The following is a 6,099-nucleotide window of genomic DNA, read 5'->3' on the forward strand; positions in this document are numbered from 1 at the left end:
ATCTCATATGACATCTGCACTCTGTCCTTGTAAGCCACCATCTCTTCTTTCTCCCAGTGCTTTCCTTCCCACTTCTCATAGAGAAGACTCCCCCTCCCACAGCACTTCCCTAAATCTGTTTTAGTCAGAATGGCATATTCTGGACTTAGACTTGGGACTCTGCAGCACTGCACCATGGTCCCAAATGAAAGTATGTGCCCCATGTCCTACACTGAGTTTTTTTTCTTTAAAGATTTTATTTATTTATTTGACAGACAGAGATCACAAGTAGACAGAGAGGCAGGTAGAGAGAGAGAGAGAGAGGGAAGCAGGCTCCCTGCTGAGCAGAGAGCCCGATGTGGGACTCGATCCCAGGACCCTGAGATCATGACCCAAGTCGAAGGCAGTAGCTTAACCCACTGAGCCACCCAGGTGCCCCTGAGTGTTGTTTTGATGTGTCTATGAGGTATACATGCACATATGACCATCCTATGTGTGTCATAGATATCCCATAAGAAAGAGAAATCTATCCCAATAGGAGTCATGTGGTAGCCCAGGGAAGAGACAGAAAATATTTAAGCTGAAGAATTAGAATGTAGAGGAGGACAACTATCCCTAGTTGCCTATGACTCCCTAGATGCAGAAAAATAACTTCTACTTGTTTTATGACCTACTTATCTTCAGATCTCCAGTTGTATTTGTGGTCATTTTTCTTTCCACCAAGTAGGCACTACAACCATTCTTTTTTGCCTATATTATTGATATAGTGTCCTCGGAAAATGCTTAATTGAGATTAGACAGATGGAAAGCAAATGGGTATTAATGCAGACATTAACACAGACAATGTGGAATGTGAATCTAAGTAAAATTTGAGGAAGGCACCATCCTTCAAGAGAAAGACAGGACCTATTAAAAGGAAATGTGAGGAACTCTTATCCATGTTGGGAGGGACCCGGAGGTGGCTCCCTTTAGTCACTGCAAAGGCACAAGGAGCTCTTGCTGGTGTCATCTGTTGAATACATGTAATGGGGAAAAGAAGTGGGAAATGTGGGTTTCTCAGTAGTAGGGAAGTCCTGATTTATCCTGATGGTTTGATCGACCTCCTGTGTCTTCCTTTTTTTTTTTTTTTTTTTTTTTTTTTTTTTAAAGATTTTATTTATTTATTTGACAGAGAGAGATCACAAGTAGATAGAGAGGCAGGCAGAGAGAGAGAGAGGGAAGCAGGCTTCCTGCTGAGCAGAGAGCCCGATGCGGGACTCGATCCCAGGACCCTGAGATCATGACCTGAGCCGAAGGCAGCGGCTTAACACACTGAGCCACCCAGGCGCCCCACCTCCTGTGTCTTCCTGAGGAGTAATGCTGTTGGATGTCAGTGATTACTGTACTTCCCCTGGCTAGATGGGGGAGAGTGTTGGATGATGCAATCATGTGGGCAGCTTTAAAACATCATGCGGTAGAATAGTTGTTTGAGCTGAAGAAGACTTCTGGGCAATGGCATAGGCGGGATCAGCAAGGCATGTGCTGTGGTTGCTTCAAGCCCTGTTTCCCAGGTAGATAATCCCAGTCAAGGTCAGATTCAGTGTGGTTGGGTGATCTTCAGGGAAGCTGTTTCACTACTGTGCGGGACCTGCCTCCCTGCTCAGCAGGAAGCCTGCTTCTCCCTCTCTCACTCCTCTTAATTGTGTTCCCTCTCTGTCTCTGTCTGTCTCTGTCAAATAAATAAAATGTTAAAAAAATAATTTAAAAAAATAAAGAAATTGGTGGAGACATTTATAGTCTACTACGGTCTGCAAGAGCCACACCCTTGAGCAGGAAGTATACAACCACCTCCTTCAAACAGGAAAAGTGCAGCTCTTAGGGGCTCTGGGGATGGGTCAGTTAAGGGTCTCACTTTGACTCAGGTCATGATGTTAGGTTCCCAGCACAGCCCTGCAGTGGGCTCCCTGCTCAGTGGTGACTTGGTTTGTCTTTCTTCCTCTGCCCATCACAGCCCACAAGCAGGAGTGCCTTTCTCAGTCTCTCAAATAAAATATTTTAAAAAATTCAAGTGTAGCTCTTTTTCAGCAGAAGTCCCACCCACGTGCTACTTGAATCAACTTACTACATTGCACCATAAAATATTACAGAAGTTCTTCCTGACCACTGTGCTGAAGGATCCGACAATTGTCTTATCCAGAAACCCAAGCTAGCTGTTAGCCTTTAAAAAGGCAATGCATACAGGATGAGGTTTTGTTTTTTTGTTGTTTTTTTTTTTTTTTTCAGAATGGGTTTTGATGGAAATGGAATATCAGCATTATTCAGGAGGCGAGCCACATGGAAAGAAGAAAGACTCACATTCAAAAATTAACTCCAGGGGCACTTGGGTGGCTCAGTGGGTTAAGCCTCTGCCTTTGGCTCAGGTAATGATCTCAGGGTCCTGGGATCAAGTCCTGCATCTGGCTCTTTGCTCAGCAGGGAGCCTGCTTCCTCATCTCCCTCTCTGCCTGCCTCTCTGCCAACGTATGATCTCTATCTGCCAAATAAATAAATAAAATCTTTTTTTTTAAGATTTTATTTATTCACTTGACAGAGATCACAAGTAGGCAGAGAAGCAGGCAGAGATGATGAAGGAGGCAGAGAGAGAGGAAGAAGTGGGCTCCCTGATGAGCTCCTAAGAGCCGGATGTGGGGCTTGATCCCAGGACCCCGGGATCATGACCTGAGCCAAAGGCAGAGGCTTTAACCCACTGAGCCACCCAGGTGCCCCTAAATAAATAAAATCTTTAAAAAAATTCAACTCCAAGGATTTTGCCAGTCCTTCAGAATTTTAAAGGAGTTTGAATCAATAGGAGGGAAGCAGGGCATTCTGATACAGTTCATGATCACCTATCCACTCACTGTGCCTCCTAGGGACCTTATGGAAGTGCCTGGATGTTGTGTATGGGTCCCTAGGGGTGGTTGAGCCAGAAGGTGGGATTACCAGTCCTTCTTGGAAGCAATGTGTGATGTATAGATGTACAAAGAAGGGTTTAGTCCATCATTCATGGAAAGGTGCATGCAAAAATTTAAAGACTATTAAGTTGGCCAAGGCAGGGATTCAATTTAAATTAGAAAACTGTCTTTTAGGTTTGTCCTGGGTTACAAATGGTATTATTTCCTTCTGCTGTGATGCTGAGATATATATATTCATTTACATATACACATACACATATGTATATATGCAAGAATCAATTAGATGGAGGACCTTTATTAGGAAGAGAGCTGATCATGATGTGGGAAACCAAGGCAGAAGAAAACATACTAATATCCTTATACCTACAGGTCATTGACATGTCCTTGAAACAGGCAGAGTGACATTCCTCCAAGGACTCAATGGCCTTGATGTTAATAGGTTGCTAATGGGAAAAGACAATCCTGACCTGAACTCCCCAACCTCCAGCAGGATCCTGTAAGTCTACATTAACATATAATATTTCTTTTCAAAACTTCCCTTTTCTCTTAACTCTGCTAGCTATTTATTGGCAGTTATCCCCCAAGCAGATGGCCCACCAAGACACATCAGAAGGGTCCCATGACTAAGCTTTTCTAGATGGTAATAAATGACCTTTTCCCAACTACTGCTAGCCCCCTCAAGGTCCTTAAGCCTTGCTTCCAAAATTCCTTAGAGACTTCTGCTATTCCAAACTCCCTCCAGCTTGAAAGTATATCGTGGGCCATGCCTCATAACACAGTGCAGCTCTCTGCCCTCAGGTTCTGTCCCTATGCTTTCATGAAACACCTCTTACACCAGAGGCATCTCAAGAATTCTTTCCTTGCCATCGACTTCAAACCCTAATGTTCTTTCCTACATGGATACTGGAGATTAACAGTTTATATCATGAAGAGTTGCCTACCTGTAACAGACACAAGAAAAATGTTCATTGTCATTAGCCATCAGGGAGATTCAAGTCAAAACCACATTGGGATACCACCTTACACCAGTTAGAATGACCAAAATTAACAAGACAGGAAAAACACCAAGTGTTGGAGAGGATGTGGAGAAAGGGGAACCTCTTACACTGTTGGTGGGAATGCAAGGTGGTGCAGCCACGTTGGAAAACAGTGTGGGGATTCCTTAAGAAATTAAAAATAGAGCTTCCCTATGACCTTGCAATTGCACTCTTGGGTATTTAACCCAAAGATACAGATGTAGTGAAAAGAAGGGCCATCTGTACCCCAATGTTCATAGCAGCCATGGTCGTGGTCACCAAATGTGCAAAGAGCCAAGATGACCTTCAACACACGAATGGATAAAGAAGCTCTGGTCCATATACACAATGGGATATGATGCCTCCATCAGAAAGGATGAATACCCAACTTTTGTGTCAACATGCATGGGACTGGAGGAGATTATGCTGAGTGAAATAAGTCAAGCAGAGAGAGTCACTTATCATGTGGTTTTGCTTATTTGTGGAACATAAGGAAGACATTAGGAGGAGAACACTAGGAGGACATTAGAAGGAGAGGAGAAATGAACTGGGGGAAATCGGAGGGGGAGATGAAGCATGAGAGACTCTGGACTCTGAGAAAGAAACTGAGGGTTATGGCGGGGGGTTGGGGGTTCGGTGAGCCTGGTGGTGGGTATTGAGGAGGGCATGGACTGCGTGGAGCACTGGGTGTGGTGCATGAACTATGAATCTTGGAACACTGGGAAAAAAATTGCAAAAAAAAAAAAAAAGAAGAGTTGCCTACCTTAAGGACAAATGTTGTTTCACAAACATATCATCTTTCCTTTCTCCTCTGAATATAATCCCCTCCTTGGAAATTCTAAATCATACCTCCTCCTTCATAAGTCAGTGACACAGAAGCATCACCTCTTTGAGCCTCATCTTTCTCATACCCATATTTAAGAACTTGTTTTTTCTTGTGAAACTGTCTGACATCATTGAGACCAGTGCAGGAAAAACAAATTTTCCTCTCCTCACATTCATTCTGTTGTGTGAACTGACCTCCACGCTTCAGATTCAGAACAGAACATGCAGACAGAGCTGGGGATCAAGGGCAGCCAGAGCTTCATTACTTTGCCAGCCAAGGAGGCCTCAGTAAGTCAGGGCCTTCAAAGCTGCAGCCCACCCAGAGGAAGGGGCTGGGGGTTTGTAGGGAAATATGGGATTATGGCTGATTTCCAGAGGAATTGTGTCTGTGCTCCCAGCCCTATTCATCATGTTGTCGGGGTGGAACCAGGCTCCTGAACCAAAGGGCTGAGAAGCGAGGAGAAGAGGTTTGTCGAGAAGAGAAAGGTCACTTATTTGAAATGGAGTCTCACTGCTGTGGGAAACAGAGGGAGAAGAATAATTACTCAATTTCCTTACCATTGACAAGCCCTTGATACAGGCAGAGTGACATTCCTCTGGGAACTGAACAACCTCCACACTAAAGCTTTGCTAAGGGCAAAGGGCAATCCTAGCCTGACAGACCCCTACCCCCAACTAGGATCCTGGAAGTCTACTGTAACTATTCCCTGTAAACTTTATCTCTAAACACTCCAAGATACGTGTTCACAATCATTCCCATGCATACCGCCCACTGATACACATCTAAAGGGTCTCACGACAAATGTTTTATTACCAATAATGAATAACCTTTTCCCCAATAATACCTAGCTCCTCAAGGTCCTGGAAACCTCCGTTCCAAAACTCCTTAGACTTACACCATCCCTGACACCCTCCCAACTGGCAAGTATATAATGAACCACTCCTCACAGCCCTGGGGCAGCAGCTCTTTATGCCCGGGGTCCTGTCCCTGTGCCTCAATAAACCACCATTTTGCACCAAAAATGTCTGAAGAATTATTTCTTGGTCATGGCCTCGGAAACTCACCCCACAGAACCTCACCTATATTCTAACAACCAGATTCCCGAACAAAAGGGCTGAGAAGTGAGGAGAAGAGGTCTGTGGAGAAGAGAAAGGTCACTTATTTGGAAATGGAGTCTCACTGATGCATTAATTGCTTTTTTCTTTGTTCAACCTGATGCCTTGCAAGTGGTTTTCATTTCAGTCACCAAGACAGCTGTTGTAAGAACACTGCATACTTTACAGTGAGAAACTACTCAGTGTTTTCTGGAATGGCTAAAATAAAGAAAAAGGATAACATCCAATTTTCC

At 44.0% G+C, this 6,099-nt stretch overlaps 1 protein-coding gene across 1 annotated transcript in view; it reads left to right on the forward strand.

Annotated features, from left to right (window-relative positions):
• Positions 1 to 6,099, forward strand: part of LOC123931367 (putative protein ZNF720) — an 867,309-nt gene that overhangs the window by 440,998 nt on the left and 420,212 nt on the right. The gene's annotated exons all lie outside the window — the stretch shown is intronic.

The sequence above is a fragment of the Meles meles genome, chromosome 19 (assembly GCF_922984935.1).
Source record: "Meles meles chromosome 19, mMelMel3.1 paternal haplotype, whole genome shotgun sequence".
In the NCBI taxonomy this organism is placed as follows: Eukaryota; Metazoa; Chordata; class Mammalia; order Carnivora; family Mustelidae; genus Meles; species Meles meles.